Source organism: Herpailurus yagouaroundi, unplaced genomic scaffold (assembly GCF_014898765.1).
Source record: "Herpailurus yagouaroundi ecotype Mexico unplaced genomic scaffold, PumYag 29, whole genome shotgun sequence".
Classification (NCBI taxonomy): Eukaryota; Metazoa; Chordata; class Mammalia; order Carnivora; family Felidae; genus Herpailurus; species Herpailurus yagouaroundi.
Window position 1 is genome coordinate 16,073,004 of NW_024412377.1, and position 15,207 is coordinate 16,088,210.

Here is a 15,207-nt window from a genome sequence, read left to right on the forward strand (position 1 = left end):
AACACTGAAAACACCAAAAGACAGCAAGGGTATAGACCAACAGAAACTCTCATTTCTTTTTTTTTTTTTTTTTTTAATATATGAAATCTGTTGTCAAATTAGTTTCCATACAACACCCAGTGCTCCTCCCAAAAGATGCCCTCTTCAATGCCCATCACCCACCCTCCCCTCCCTCCCACCCCCCATCAACCCTCAGTTTGTTCTCTTTTTAAGAGTCTCTTATGCTTTGGCTCTCTCCCACTCTAACCTCTCTTTTTTTTTTTTTTCCTTTTTTTTCCCCTCCCCGATGGGTTTCTCATTTCTTATCAGTAAAATGCAGAATGGTGTAGCCAGTTTGAAGACAGTTTGGAGGTTTCTTACAAAACTAAACTCCTCTTAGCATGATGCACCAAACGAGTTGAAAACTTATGTCCACATATAAATCTCACATGGATGTTTCTGGCAGCTTTATTTATAATTGTCAAAACTTGGGAAAAAACAAGGTACCCTGGGTTGTGAACCGATACCAAGATAGCCTTGTAAGTGAATAGATAAAATGTGGTACATCCAGAAAAATAGAATATTATTCAGCACTAAAAGAAATGAGCTACCAAGACAGGAAAAGACATGGAGGAACCTTAAACGCATATTGACTAAGCGAAAGAAGCCAATTGGAAAAGGCTACCTACAGTGTGATTCCAACTATATGACATTCTTCAAAAGGCAAAAAGATTAGTGAATACCAAGGGTTGCAGGGAGGGACGGATGATTAGGTGGAACAGAGAAGATCTATAAATAAAAAAAAAAAAAAAAATTAGGAAGCCTGGGTGACTCAGTTGGTTAGGCATCTGACTCTTGACTTCAGCTCAGGTCATGATCTCATGGTTTGTGAGTTCAAGCCCCACGTTGGGCTCCATGCTGATAGTGCAGAGCCTGCTTGGGATTCTCTCTCTCCCTCTCTCTCTTGGCCCGTCCTCCACTCATGCTCTCTTTCTCAAAATAAATCAACTTAAAAGAAACAAATAAAAATAAAAATAAAAAAAAGAAAGTGTATGTAGTATAAGATGAATTCCTTAATCTAAATAATTCCAGGTTTATAATTTTAAAAATATAAAATATCATATTATATAATTAAAATATTATCTCTCATTTACTCATTTTTATTTTGTAATATTTTCATTATTAATTTATTTGTTATTAAAAAGAAACCCACTGTTTTCTTAAAAGTTCAAAACAAAATGACACCCTGAACTTGTAGTTGAAAATATGAATTCTATGGTACTATGCTAAGACCTCCACCACAAATTTTAAGGTGATGCAGTGTTTACAACTATATTCAAAGATTTTCTGATAAAAATTTTAAAAATGTTAATTATAAAAATTCATAGGCAGAAGATACAGTCATATAAAAACTGGAGATCTATAATAGAAAAAAAAATAGGTGACCTACTTTGAGCACTCACAAATCCAAAGGGTAAAGGAATTTGGTGGGAATTGATTTTTTTATTCATAATAGTTAATAAATGTAATAAACCCTTGAAAGGAGAAATAGAAATTAGTATCAAGAGTTTTAAAATTGCTTGGGGACAAGGAGCAGTGTAAGTTTATTTTAAACACAAGGGAATACCAGATATTATTTTTCAGTAATGCCTGAGGGATCTGTCTAGAATCAGAGCAGGGGATATTTGAGGATACACTTTTGAACAGTCTTATATATCTCAGTTGTTAACCAAAATGTGAAACAAGATTATTAAACTTTTAATAATATGAAATTTATGAAGCCATGGTTAACAAAAATTAATTCAAGTCAGAATACTTACATAAAAATAGAAAAACATAGAAGTACAATCCAATAAAAATTAGATTTTCATCATAGAATCACTAATTTTGCTTAATACTTCTCAATCTTTCATGTGTCTATAAATCACTTGAGGATATTGTTAAAAATGCAGGTACTAATTCAGCTGATTTTGTTTCACTTCTATCATTTCTAACAAGCTCCTAGTTAATGTCAATTCTACTGTTACATGGATCATACTTTGAGTAGCAAAAGCTTTTATGACAATATTCTAACTACTCCAACCAAGAACATTCTTTCTAAACACATGGAAAACCAAACTCCAAAGTGGCGAGATCCGACTTCACAAGAGGTTATTAGCATAGCACTTTTTAGCATGAAAGCAAAAAGGCATGTGACTTTGCAACAAATGAAATTTTTATTTTCCTACAGTCATACAGCTGAAAAACTCTGGGCAAGGTAGAGCGGGGAAAAGCATATTGGTGCCAAAAGGAAGGCACATTACACGTGCAAGAGCACATATAGGAAGGTGTCATCGAAACAGAGTCTAGAGTTTAACATTTCACATATTCTAGACGTTGTTTGAAGAGCATTTGGGGGCAACCTTTCAATCTTTAACAGAACAGATGTGTTCTTTTATACTTGGTGTATATACATAGGTAGGTCTCGGATGTCTCTTTAATATTTCTCCATTTAATTATGGACCCTAAGTTCAACTTTTTAAAATAAATAAATAAAATGAGTAAACTAATTAAATGCTAGTGAATATTTTTGTAATTAGTGTTCATTGGATTTGAAAACCTTTTGCTGCTGCGGTTTGCATACCCTCTCGCAAGCCTAAATTGAACAGCTGGTCATGACAGATCCAAAGAGTGCTTAGCATGCATAAAACGCCAACTGGTATGTTGAGGAAGTTCTATTGCTTTAGGCAACTCATTTATTTATATTAGACCTAATAGAGTAGTGGTCCCAGCAGAGCTCCTTACACTCCTGTGATTAGCCAAAACAAAATGGAACTCTAATCAAACTCAGGCTAAAATTTAAAGTGAGTGCAGCTACTAGAGAAGCTTATGTCCCATATATATTTCCCCATATTCTGCGATTATAGATAGGATCCAGAGCACATGTATTGTACTATCACTGGTGTTCCCTAGTAATATCTTCTCTTTAAGGGTGAAAAATCTAATGCAGGGATGTTGTCATTACCCAAGTATTCTTATGTTAAGTGTACTTTAAGGAATTAGAAAAAGAACTACCGAATAGGTTAACAGATCGACTGAGTTCACTGTGATTAAAATGTAGCTCAAAATTTCATATAACCCCTGACCATCATAATCTCTCACTTTAATAGATCACCACATATTTTGGAGCCAAAGTGTAACTTTCCTGGGATGTATTTTTTCCTCTCCTCTCTGTATGGTCACTCTGGTAAGCGACCCTAAGTTTTTTTTGAAGAAGGCATGGAAAGAAATTTAAAATGTATATTTTATGAACTGTGGCTTTTCCCTAGCAATCAGGCTGTTCCAGATATGTGAACTGGCCTTGTTTAGGGAACCATGTGTCTCCATTGTGGAAATTCCAGTATGTTCCTGGCCACAGATCTAAAATGTGTTGTCGTTGTATATATTGAGTAAACTCATAGTAGTAACAGCGTGATCCATTAACTAATAGCAAAGATCCCTGCAGTAAAAACATCCCAATTGGTAACTCGTTCCGGCCTTTTAATTATAATCTTAGCCTTGGCATTTATCTATCTACTTGGTTTCTATTAATTTGGAATTCCTCTGACATACTGATATAGTTCAATGGTGACAAATGAAGAATCAAGGTGACACCTCCCTCCTGATGTCTGATCTGCTGTGGGGAGCGCCACAGATGTTTCAGGTGGTCCTTGAAATGTCTGGTGTCCTCGCCTCCTATTTATTCTTCAATGTTTTCATGAAGGGAGTACCATTTCAGTCTCCCTGGTGGAAGTGAGGTAGAAGAGAGTAGGGAGACCATCTACACATCATAAATCTGCTCCAACATTCCTATCTCTCAAAGTCTTTACATTCTTATTTCTATGTCATGATAAATAAGTGATGGCATTTCAACTACCTTGGATGTAGGTCACTATTGAGTATATGTTTTAGTCAACCTACCAACTAAACTCTTAGTGCTACTTTCAATTGTGCGACCATCCTATTATACATGTAGATATTCCTATTAGGTACCCCCACATCAATACATTCAGCCCACTCCATCCTTGTCTTTTGTGATCCTTTGTCTAATTCTCTTAGAATACATTACTTTATAGACTCCCTGGCTTTTTGCTGGTATTGGTTAGCAAAATCTTGCAATTATTTTGAACTACAAGCTACTTCCTCCTAGGCCCCATTTCATATGTTTTCTTCTCAAGTATTCTGAGGTCTAGAAGAGCCGGCTCTTATTATGGGTCAGGAGATAACAAGGGAGGATGGTGAGTCTTGAGGAAAATAGGAAACTTTGCAGGGCAAACCCTCTGGTGAATTATCATGGGATCATCAGGCAGGAGAAAGCTAATCTTCTCAGAAGTAAGGCTTCTTCTGCTGATGGGACAGGTTTAGAGAAACTCAGAATTTCAAGTTACTCAGTTTAATCCAAACCCTCTCAGATAGCCTTAGAGGCTTTCCGATTTTCTTGCAATGATTTGATCGAACAACTTAAAGTCTCAGCTTGGTGTGTGTGTGAGAGTGTTGTTTGCTCATGTGCAAGCTCTCAAGAGCAATTAAAACAATTATTCCATCTTAGAGTCTTGTAATCACCATTACGAACAAACTGTGAAAGGCAGTTATGACTTGGCTTCTGGAGCTTCACTTCAGAAGACCCTTTGTCACAAGTAAACACGGTTGGTTATTTAGCTAATTAGGAAGCCACTACGTGCAACATATTACCATTAGCAAATACTTTAGTATTGTGCTCAAGCTCTGGGGCAGGATCAAACCAATTCCCCCGGAACCAACATTGGTACCCCACTCCATTTCTGGTATCAACTCTTCCTGCATCAAGTATCCATTCTTTAGTTGGTATGAAATCAGGAGAACAGAAATCACAACAGTTGTTTTAACAGAAATTTGAATACAAATCTTGGAAAACTGAAAATACAAGAAGAAAACAGTGAGGTAAAACCTGGATAGTGAATGCTGGAAGCAACCACCACCATCCTTAGGGCTGGGGGAACAGAGAATTCTCTGGTTTCTTTCAGATTCAAAATAAAGCCTTTTAAGCAAGTGACATGAACAAAATTCTAATCTATATTCTTTGTCTTGAAGTATTCCGCTCCTCTCTCTCTCTCTCTCTCTCTCTCTCTCTCTCTCTCTTAACAAAGGACTTTGAAAAGTACTGTTTTCTCAAGGGCAGCTACTGCTGCTTAAGGTTGTTAAGAACCTAAAAGATGGAGAATGTGCCCCCTAGTGGCAGAAAAAGGGCACTGCTTGCCCGGTGTAACCACTGAGGGGGCATGATGAGGCTGGTTCTTGGGAGTACTAGAAGCAGTTGGAAACAGGAAGCAAATCTCAGTTGAAACAGCTGATGCTGGGAAGGGCCCTATAAGGTAATAGTGACATCAGCAGCAAGCAGGGGAAAGAGAAAGGTCTTTTCCATCTTCCTGCCTTCCATCTCCTTCTAGCATATTCTTGGCTAGAATCAAATAGGAAACAAGCTAGAAGAAGAAATGCTGTTTAAAGAGCGCTGTCCCCACCTCAGAGTATGGAGGGGCAATTTTGGAAGTAAAACAACAACAACGACAACACAATGAGTTTAATTGCTGGCATGGTTTTATTTCTTGTCTCCTAGATGGAAAGTCACTAATCTGTCCTTTATCTTTGTAACCACTCAGATAATTAAGGATAAGATGACACTCTATTAGTTACCCAGCAATGTTGCTTGAATGATTGAGTAACAAGGTATTTTAAATCTGTTTATGGAGCACAGTGGATTCAGAGGCATTCAACATAAATATCAATCCTGCTATTGCTTTTATGCTTGTGATTACGTCACTCTTCTAAGCCTTTTACCTATATGATCTCACTGAACCCTTGGCTGACTCTACCAGGAAAATACCATTATTTTTGTTATCATAAAGAGGATGAAACTCAGGAATATAGATGTTAAGAACAAACAAAAAGTTTCTCTATGGTTGTAGAATAAGAGAAGCAATATAACGTAGTGTTTTAAAAAAATGTGCTTCAGAGACAGAGAGACTTGAATTTGCAATGTGACTCACCATTCCCTTTTTCCCTTTATCAAATGAATTTCACAATTGAACTTCAGAAATTTATTCTGGAAAATTTCTAGTGTTCTCAGGGATAATGTTGCTGCTATGGGTCAAAGTGTTCCGTCCTCAGTAGATATAAGGGACGGTTTATCACAGAGTATTCTTGGCAAGGAATTGAAAAGTTCTCTAGTTCCAACCAAGAAGTTAAAGTTGTATTGATTTATGACAGAAACATTCGATAACTAGATGGCAGAGACGATACCCTGGGTACCTCTATCAGCCAACAACTAAACTTTATGAAAAAGAATATTAAAAGCACAATAAATTAGTAAATGTGCGTAAAGAAAGGGCATTACAGAATATAAGTCAATTTACAAAGCATAAATATGCCAACACACATAACAACTCACAAAGGAAACAGTGGCACAAAAGACAATGCCATTTTAAATACTTTTCCTATCTGTTCTTTTGCATGACCTCGAAACATCTGCAGGCACTAGTACGTTTATTTATGCTTCACGTATGCTTTTCTTGTACACTGTTTCAAGAAACCTTCTAAAATTTAATTAGCATGTTAGTAAAATAGTCCAATCCTTTGACTCTCATTTCAATATCATTTAAATTCGAATCAGTGCCCCAAAATGGAGCATATACAAATCTCCACCCGTACTCTCTGCCCCAAAGTGCTTTCTTTTACCAAATATTTTAAATTTTGTTTTCGGAGGCACCTCTAATTATAGACACTGCATAATGACCCTATAGTCATGCATAGTGCTTTCTGCCTGTAAGGGTTGTATACATATTAGCTTGACTACCAGAATACAATGCATGTTTTCACAAAGAGTAGTCAGGAAAGCAGGTGCAGAGCAGTTAAGTGGCCTGGATAAAAGTTTTATAGGTATCAACTGTCATGGGAGGATTAGAACACAAGACCTTTAGCCAACTGGATTGCCCTTCTTATAAATGAAAAGAAAAGGGGGCAGGAGAAGGAAAGGAAATTGGAGGGGAGCCTGGTTGGCTCAGTCGGTTAAGCATCAGACTCTTGATTTAGGCTCAGGTCATGATCTCACAGTTCAAGGGATCCATTCCTGCATGGGGCTTTGTGCTGACAGCGTGGAGATTGCTTGGGATTTGCTCTCCCTCTCTCTCTGACCCTCCCCCGTTCATGTGTGCTCTCTCTCTCTCTCTTTCTCTCAAAATAAATAAACTTAAAAAAAAGAAAAAAAAAAGGAAGGAAATTGGACACCGATGACATTTTCAAAAAAGCATTTACATATTCTGTACTAATAAGAACATTTTTCAAAATCTATTCCTTCAGCGCTACCTGGGTGGCTCAGTCAGTTAAGTGTCTGACTTTGGCTCAGATCATGATCTGGTTTGTGAGTTTGAACCCTGCAGCAGGCCCCATGCTGACAGCTCAGAGCTTGGAGCCTGCTTCAGATTCTGTGTCTCCCTATGTCTCTGCCCCTCCCCGACTTGCACTCTGTCTCTCTCTCACAAAACTGAATAAAACATTTTAAAAAATTAAAATTTATTCTTTCAACTCATAGGCATTAATGAGTAGCATGGACATTGCACTTGGAGGACTGGAAAAGAAAAAAAGCACAAAGGATTTTTTTTTTCCATTTCTGAATCATGTAGTTTGAATAGAAGGTTATAATACAGATACAATAAATGTTTAGTTAATAATGCAAGGTCTTAGGTGATTAACAGTAGAGGAATTCCCAAGGATTTGTAGAAAGACTTGTAAAGTATGAATTAGCAGAGATGGCAAGGAAAACCAATCAAATCAAGATTAGCAGAGGCAAAGGTTGAGAGCATTTGGGGGGGAGGGGCAAATACAGCTTATCTTGAGCTCAGAGTAACCAGCAATTATGTCATAAACTTTGGTCAAGGCCAGATTATGAAGAATCTCAATCTGCTTGAGGACTTTAGATACTTATAAACAATTTGAAGCCAGCAAATTCTACCCGCAAGATAAATATGGCTAGAAAGTAAAATATGAAATTTAAAATGCCAGATTCTGCTCCTTAATTCAATAACATTGCTTTCAAAATAGGAAGTTATTGTTGCCATCTGATATTTGACAAATGTGGGACTGAATTATTTGATTGCTATAATTTCTTCATTCCACCAGAGCCCTAAATTATGAATAGCAAATATGTGTTACAAGTATGGGCTACCTCGCCTCTCCCCCAACACACACACAAGCTGTTCTGCAAAAGGGAAAAAAAAATTGGCAAGGAAATCTTGCCAGTTATTATGGACATATTTCCTGAAGATCCATGATATGCCTTGGAATTATTCATCACACAGCAGAAACAGTTATTACCAATCAAAAATATTGTCCAGGGGTGCTTGGGTGGCTCAGTCGGTTAAACGTCCGACTTCAGCTCAGGTCATGATCTCATGGTTGGTGAGTTCGAACCCCAAGTCGGGCTTGAGCCTGGAACCTGCTTTGAATTCTGTGTCTTCCTCTCTCTCTGACCCTGCCCTGCTTGCACTCTCTCTCCCTCTCTCAAAAATAGTGAAAAAAAATTAAAAATATAGGGGTGCCTGGGTGGCTCAGTAGATTGAGCGTCCAACTTTGGCTCAGGTCATGATCTCATAGTCTGTGAGTTCGAGCCCCGCTTGGGGCTCTGTGCTGACAGCTCAGTCCAAAACAACAAGATATACCATATACCTTTAGTCATTAGAATGACTAAAATCCAGAACACTGACAACACCAAATTCTGGCAAGGATGTGGAGAACAGGAACTCTTATTTATTGCCGGTGGGAATGCAAAATGGTATAGCCACTTTGGAGGACAGCTTGACAAAACTAAACACACTCTTACTGTATGAACAAGCCATCATGCTCATGGTATCGCCCTAAATGCATTAAAAACTTATATCCACACTCAAACCTGCATGTGGATATTTGTAGCAGCTTTGTTCATAATTGCCAAAACTTGGAAGCAATTAAATATCCTTCAGTAGGTGAATGGATAAACCGGTTCATCTACACAATGGAATATTTTTCAGCAATATAAATACATGAGCTACCAAGCCCCAAAAAGGCATGAAGAAACCACAGTAAAGGCATATTATGACTCCAACAATATGACATTCTTGTAAAGGCAATACTATGGGGACAGTTCAAAGATCCAAGGTTCAGGGGGAGGACAGAAGGGAGGAAGGGAGAGAGAAAAATCTATTTTGGTGGCACACAGGGGAATCTGGCACAGTGAAACCATTCTGCATGTGATTATAATGGTGGCTATATTCCATTATACATTTGTCAAAACCCCAAAAATATATAACACGAAGAGTCAGCCCTAAGGTAAACTCTGGACTTCAGTTAATAATGATTTATGAATCATGGTTCATTCACTATGAGAAATGTACCACAAGAAGGCAAAATATTAATGATATGGGAAAACTCGCAGGGTAAAGGAGACAGAGGTGAGGAAGTCTGCGGGAACTCTATGTTTGTACATCTCATTTTTGTAAACCTAAAACTGATCTAAAAATTAAGTCTAGACATTAAAAAAACGTATAGGGCATAAATATTTGCAGCCCATTTGCCATGCTTTGTCCAAAATGCTATCAACAATAGCCAAATTATACAAAGAGCCCAAATGTCCCGCAACTGACAAATGGATAAAGAAAATGTATTATATCCACACAAAGGAATACTACTAGGTGATCAAAAAGAATGAAATCTTGTCATTTCCAACAATGTGGATTGAACTAGAGTGTATTGTGCTATGTGAAATAAGTGAGTCAGAGAAAGATAAATATCATATGTTTTCACTTATATGTGGAATTTAAGAAACAAAACAGATGAATGTTGGGGAAAGGAAGGAAAAATAAGATAAAAACAGAGAAGGAGACAAAATAACATTTCACTTCGGTGGTATTTGCACTTCTTTACCATTATATAGAAAACATGAGTCTTTAACTTGCATTGTTATATTGACCTTGGGTACATTTTGGCAACATAAAAAAATCATGGACAGTCAATGCATTTTTATTCATTTATCTTATTTTCGATTTTAGCCCTTTTCTCCATCTTCAATGCAGTACTCCTTGAAAATAAAAGACCACCTCTTTTTAGAAGAAACTTAAAGACCTTAAAACATTCCTCATCCTGATTACCTAAAATTGGTAGCATTAGGATTCCCTCTCAAGTCTTATTACCCGTTCACATTACCGAAAGCTAACTCGGTAAGAAATAACTGCATTAGAATATATACCGGCCTGTTCCAGGAAGACTTGGACTGATCCCCACACAACTGTGTGTATTATACTAGTCGCATTCAAAATTTACGCTTTTCAAGGTATGCACATTTTCATACAGAAGATAAAGCTTACATGTTTCCTTGCAAAACACCAGTAAAGGAAATATCTGTGCCACTCCGTCTTATTTTATTTAAGCGACTACTCTTCTCTCCTGATAAATCAAGGAACTGTTCAGTAAAGGAATGGCATTCCGTGATGCACAGCTCAGAATCCTTCCCCTTCTCTCACTTCCCCAAAGAAATCTCTCTCACGAGTGTATGTCACTTCTGTCTGGGGGTGGTGTCCTTTGAGGAAAATCCGAGACCCACTAAACAGACTGCTTTTGCCCGGAGACGTTAGTAAGTGTTGACTAATCCCCAAACTAGTCCTGTAAGCAGGGGGCATCTTTAGCTGCTGTGGATAGAGGAGGAATGTGTTTCCATTTCTTAAGAAAGTCTGCAGTGCAGTTCAATATGCGTGGCTTGCCCCCATAATCAGCTGCCTGCATCACCCTCTGTGTATATTTAAGAAAACTTCATTTAGTTTTCAGAAACAAGAATGGAATTTACAAAGTACATGTCCTACATGTGTATGGGGAGTGAACCCATCCTATTATTTTCAATTCTTCCATGTCTATTTTTGTAGGAAACAAGTAATATTCTTTTTGCTGCCTGCTGTTCTTTTCTGCTGAAAGCAAATTGCAGGTGAGCCCTGAGGCACTCATTCTCTCTCAGATATTTGCAGAGGATTGTAAAGGAACTTTCTTCCCTGCAGCTCTTCCTTAGTTTTACATTTCTTAAGCTACTAGCTGCATAAGACAGAAGTCTTTAAATTTATCTAAGATTGGTCATTTCACTCTGTCAAACCATTGTTATTTCCAGAGATTAAACATTTCATAGATAAGAACATTTTGAGGAGAATAAATTGAGACAGCACAGGATACATTCACTTTCCCATGAAAATAAAAAAAAAAAATCTTATTAATCTGCAATAGTTCTGTCTGTGGAAAGTAGGGGGAAGCTGCTTCAAACAGCACTCACGTTCTAAACACAGGGAAAATACTTTAAGGAAGCAATGTAATCTCTCCCAGAGGTTTGCTGAGGATAACATAGGAAGAAAGAGCCCCCTAATGGCTCAGATACCTATATAAACAGAAGAGGTTGTACTTTCTTGTTTCTTTTTGGTTCACTGTGGCTAAAATGAGTAATCAACAAAGATACCTAATACTGTGGAAGTAAATAGAAGGTTGAATAAAGGGTCAAATGGAGCCTTTCCCGAAACGCAAAGAAAATGGAAAGCTGAATTCACAAAAGAAGCTGCTAGATTTCAGACTCAGACAGTCACCTCTACACATGACTGCTAGAACACCTGTCTCCCTTGATCTTGTTTGCTGAGGAGCACTGCTCTGGAAAGCAGGAGACATTTTAATTATGTCGCCAGAAGTGCCAAATGTTATTTAAAAAAAACTTGCTTTGTTTCCAATCATGGGACAATATCTTGTGAAGACTGGGGAATTAAAGCTCTTACAGGAGTAATTATAGAATTTGTAAGATAACAACAAGAAAAAAACATAAGAGAGTATCAAAGTAACATTTGGGGTAAGCTAAGAAGAATGCTTAAGTGCAAGAGGCACATAGTTCAGAAATGTATTAAGTCTTTTGAAAGGAAAAACATGCCTATTCATAGAAAAAAAAAAAACAAGTATGGATGCTTACATCCACCTATGCTAAAGTATCAACAGTCTCATGAAAAATACAACACAATTAAGAATTAGTTTTCTTTATGCTATATAGCTCATTATAACCCATAGATAAGTGCTATAAGGTAACTGTACTGCATAACTAGGTTAGATGCTTAAGATTATGGCAACAAAAAATTATGGAATTTTAAATAACTGTGCATTAAATTTGAAAATTACAAGATGAATTAGTTAAATCGTAATTATATCACTTTAGCCACAGTGAACCAAATATATGTCACATTTTTTTTCATAAACAATAAAATAGAAGGATTAAAAATATAATTTTGGATAAATTGCAAAAAAGTAAATATAATTATTGTAATAAATGCAAAGCAGTAATTAAACAAGATTATAATAGATTTATGGCAAAGGCTGTGTGTGGATTTGATATAATATTACTCATATATAATATGTAATATTACATCATATATAATTATAATATATATAATCATAAATATATCAATATATAAATAAATATATAAAAATATATATACATACATGTATATATGTATATATGTATATGTGTGTGTGTGTGTGTCTGTGTGTGTCTGTGTGTGTTTGGAAGTATGGTCTAAAGTACCTGCCACCTTCCTCAGTCAATAGTGTGATATTAATTTTTCAAAGATAATACTCAAAAGACATGGATATAATTGTTTTCTCAAATGACTGAATTCAAAGACAAACATATCCAATATTCTTCAATACACATTCCTATTCTTTTAGACAAACTGTACTTTACCAAATTTATAACAATTGTTCCCTTCTGATATTGGTGATATAAATGTAAATATCTGGATAGATATACTATTTATGTTATCACGAAGCATTAAAACATTCCACACTGAAAAGACAAAATAGAGTTCATGAACATTTGTGTCCCTTAAATATGTATATTTAATATCTAAGCAAGGGTTAAACACAGACACGTATATAGACATTCAGAGTATGTAATATTCCTAACTTCGGCTAGGTTGATTCCCAAGAGTATTGGAATCTTATTATTTGAACCGCTGAACAACAAACTAAAAAGTTTTGCCGGCTTGTCCCAGCTGGCAGTTTGATTTTTGATTAGTGACTCAGGGAACTTCACTCAAAAACACAATCAGAGCAGCTCGGGATAAAATGCCTGTCTTCACTGACCCAAAAGCAAATAAATTTACACCAAAAATATCATAGACCATTTGAGTTCCAGCAAGGACGGAGGGAGTTCGTCACGTTCGTCTTCTATCACAATGCTGCCTCTTTAGCAGTCGAACTGTAAACCTAAGGTCAATCAACTACATCAGTACTGCATTGTCCCAGCCTGTTTTTCCTATGCCATCCAGTCGCTTTCCTCAAGGAAAAAAAATACTGTTCTCAGAAGAGATTTTAACATGTGCAAAGTTTCTGCATGTTCACAGACACTTTACCAGCATATGCCATCACTGACACTTAATATTAATTGATGAGACTGCAGCTCAGCCATGGACTGTAGAATAGCTAAACATCTCCAGGGTCATATTTCTTTGCCCAAGCTCAGTACTTTCTTAAGACCAAATGCTAACCATCAATAACTTAGCCATAATAAGATGGCAGTCTAATGTCACATCATTTAGGACACATCACGTTTATGTTGAAGTGTGTTAAGACTGTGAATGACAGGTTCAGGAAAAAAAAAAAAACAGTAACAACTGACAATCACTGAAGACATTGTAGCTTCTATGTCTGCATGAAATTGAATAGTACGTACTTAACACAGTGATGGTCCTTTTGTGATATGCTGTTATTTTCCCAAAGTTGTTTCACAGCTAAGAACACTATATGTGAACATATTTTAAGGCTGTCACCAGAAATGCTCCTTTGAGTATGGACTTTGCTTCCTTTTCTTTTCTTTTCTTGTCTTTTTTTTTTCCATACAGAATATCTGCTCTATAAACTTAACAGCTAGTGATCTTATAAATAAAATTTCTATGTACCTGGAGATAAAACAGCAAATATATACCTCTAAACATGTATCAGCACATTTCTAAATCCACATGCCTATGCATGGCATTGAGTCTAACACATCCCTGAAAACTCAGTTTTTAAAACATGCAAGGCTAGGCTATATTTTACTGCGAGTGACTAAAAACGAATCCCGAGATAAAAATTTAATCTCCTTACCTGAAGCATGCAACTGTGTCTGTTCGATCCTGGAACAAAGTGGGGCTGGGAAGGGGATGTGATTTTTGTTTTCTTTTCAAAATCCTCTTTAATGATGCCGGAGTGAGATGAACTATTCCAAGGTGAAGTCTTTTATTTCTTGCTGGGGCTCGGCGCTGACAGCCTCTTGTAAAAGAAAAGGCGTCTCAGTAAGTTGTTGACTGAGAAAGCGAGAAAGCAAGCTAATCCTAATCGGCACCAGCAGTCACACAGTGATGCTATGGAACGTGCACCGTTTTCTCCCCACCTTGCCTCTCTCCCTTTCTCTCTCTCTCTCTCTCTCTCTCTCTCTCTCTCTCTCTCTCTCTCTCCTTTTCACCCTGACGCTCACTCAGCTCTGAGTCCCAGCTCCCGCTGCTGCTGCTGTATAATCAATCTAGCCTGTCTGAAGCTAATAGTCCTCTATTTAACCAGCCAATCAATAGCAAGGATTCCTCTGCTCGTCCCAAGAGTCTTTTCCAAGAGTGGTACAAACAATAAGAGTTTTGCCAGCAGTTTAGGGAAGTATTTTTCATTATTTTATCTCCCTGAGAGATAGGGTTTGAGAGGGCAGAGGCTCAAAGCAAGTTTAGTGTTATCGCAGATTTTAGCATTTTTAAAATTCACCCCTTCTTCTCCTGCTTCTGGTAATTTAAAATTATACACCTGCTATTCATCATTATTTACAAATTGCTACAGAGATGCATTCTGATGAAATCTTTCTAATTCAAATATATAAGAAGAAAATCAGGAGCAAAATTGCATACAGTGACAAATGCTTTTTGCTAGAAAAAATGATGCCTTCATTAGCCTGAATAGATTGGAGCAGTTAAAGAACCCTCCATTATGTTGATTGATATTTAAAAAGTATTCCTTTTATTCTAGAAAAATATGACCTACCATTTTGTTTCTCATAAGAGGGGTGGTGTTTGTAGATATTTTTGAACTAGAGCCTGAGTCAAACTTCAGTGTATGTTTTTCAATTTTAAAGCACAAATCTACAAAAGGATCCCTCCGAATGTATCAAATAGA

General features: G+C 36.9%; 1 protein-coding gene across 7 annotated transcripts in view; it reads right to left on the bottom strand.

Annotated features, from left to right (window-relative positions):
* Positions 1–14,545, bottom strand: part of CDH18 (cadherin 18) — a 1,020,275-nt gene extending 1,005,730 nt beyond the window's left edge. For 5 of the 7 annotated variants that reach the window (XM_040494419.1, XM_040494422.1, XM_040494413.1 and 2 more), the window contains exon 1: positions 14,158–14,472. The gene's annotated coding sequence lies outside the window, so the exon portion shown is untranslated. Of the gene's footprint in view, positions 1–14,157; positions 14,474–14,527 lie in introns of those variants that run through there. The other 2 variants (XM_040494409.1, XR_005796617.1) reach the window with 2 other exon arrangements.
* Positions 14,546–15,207: the final 662 nt, after the last annotated feature.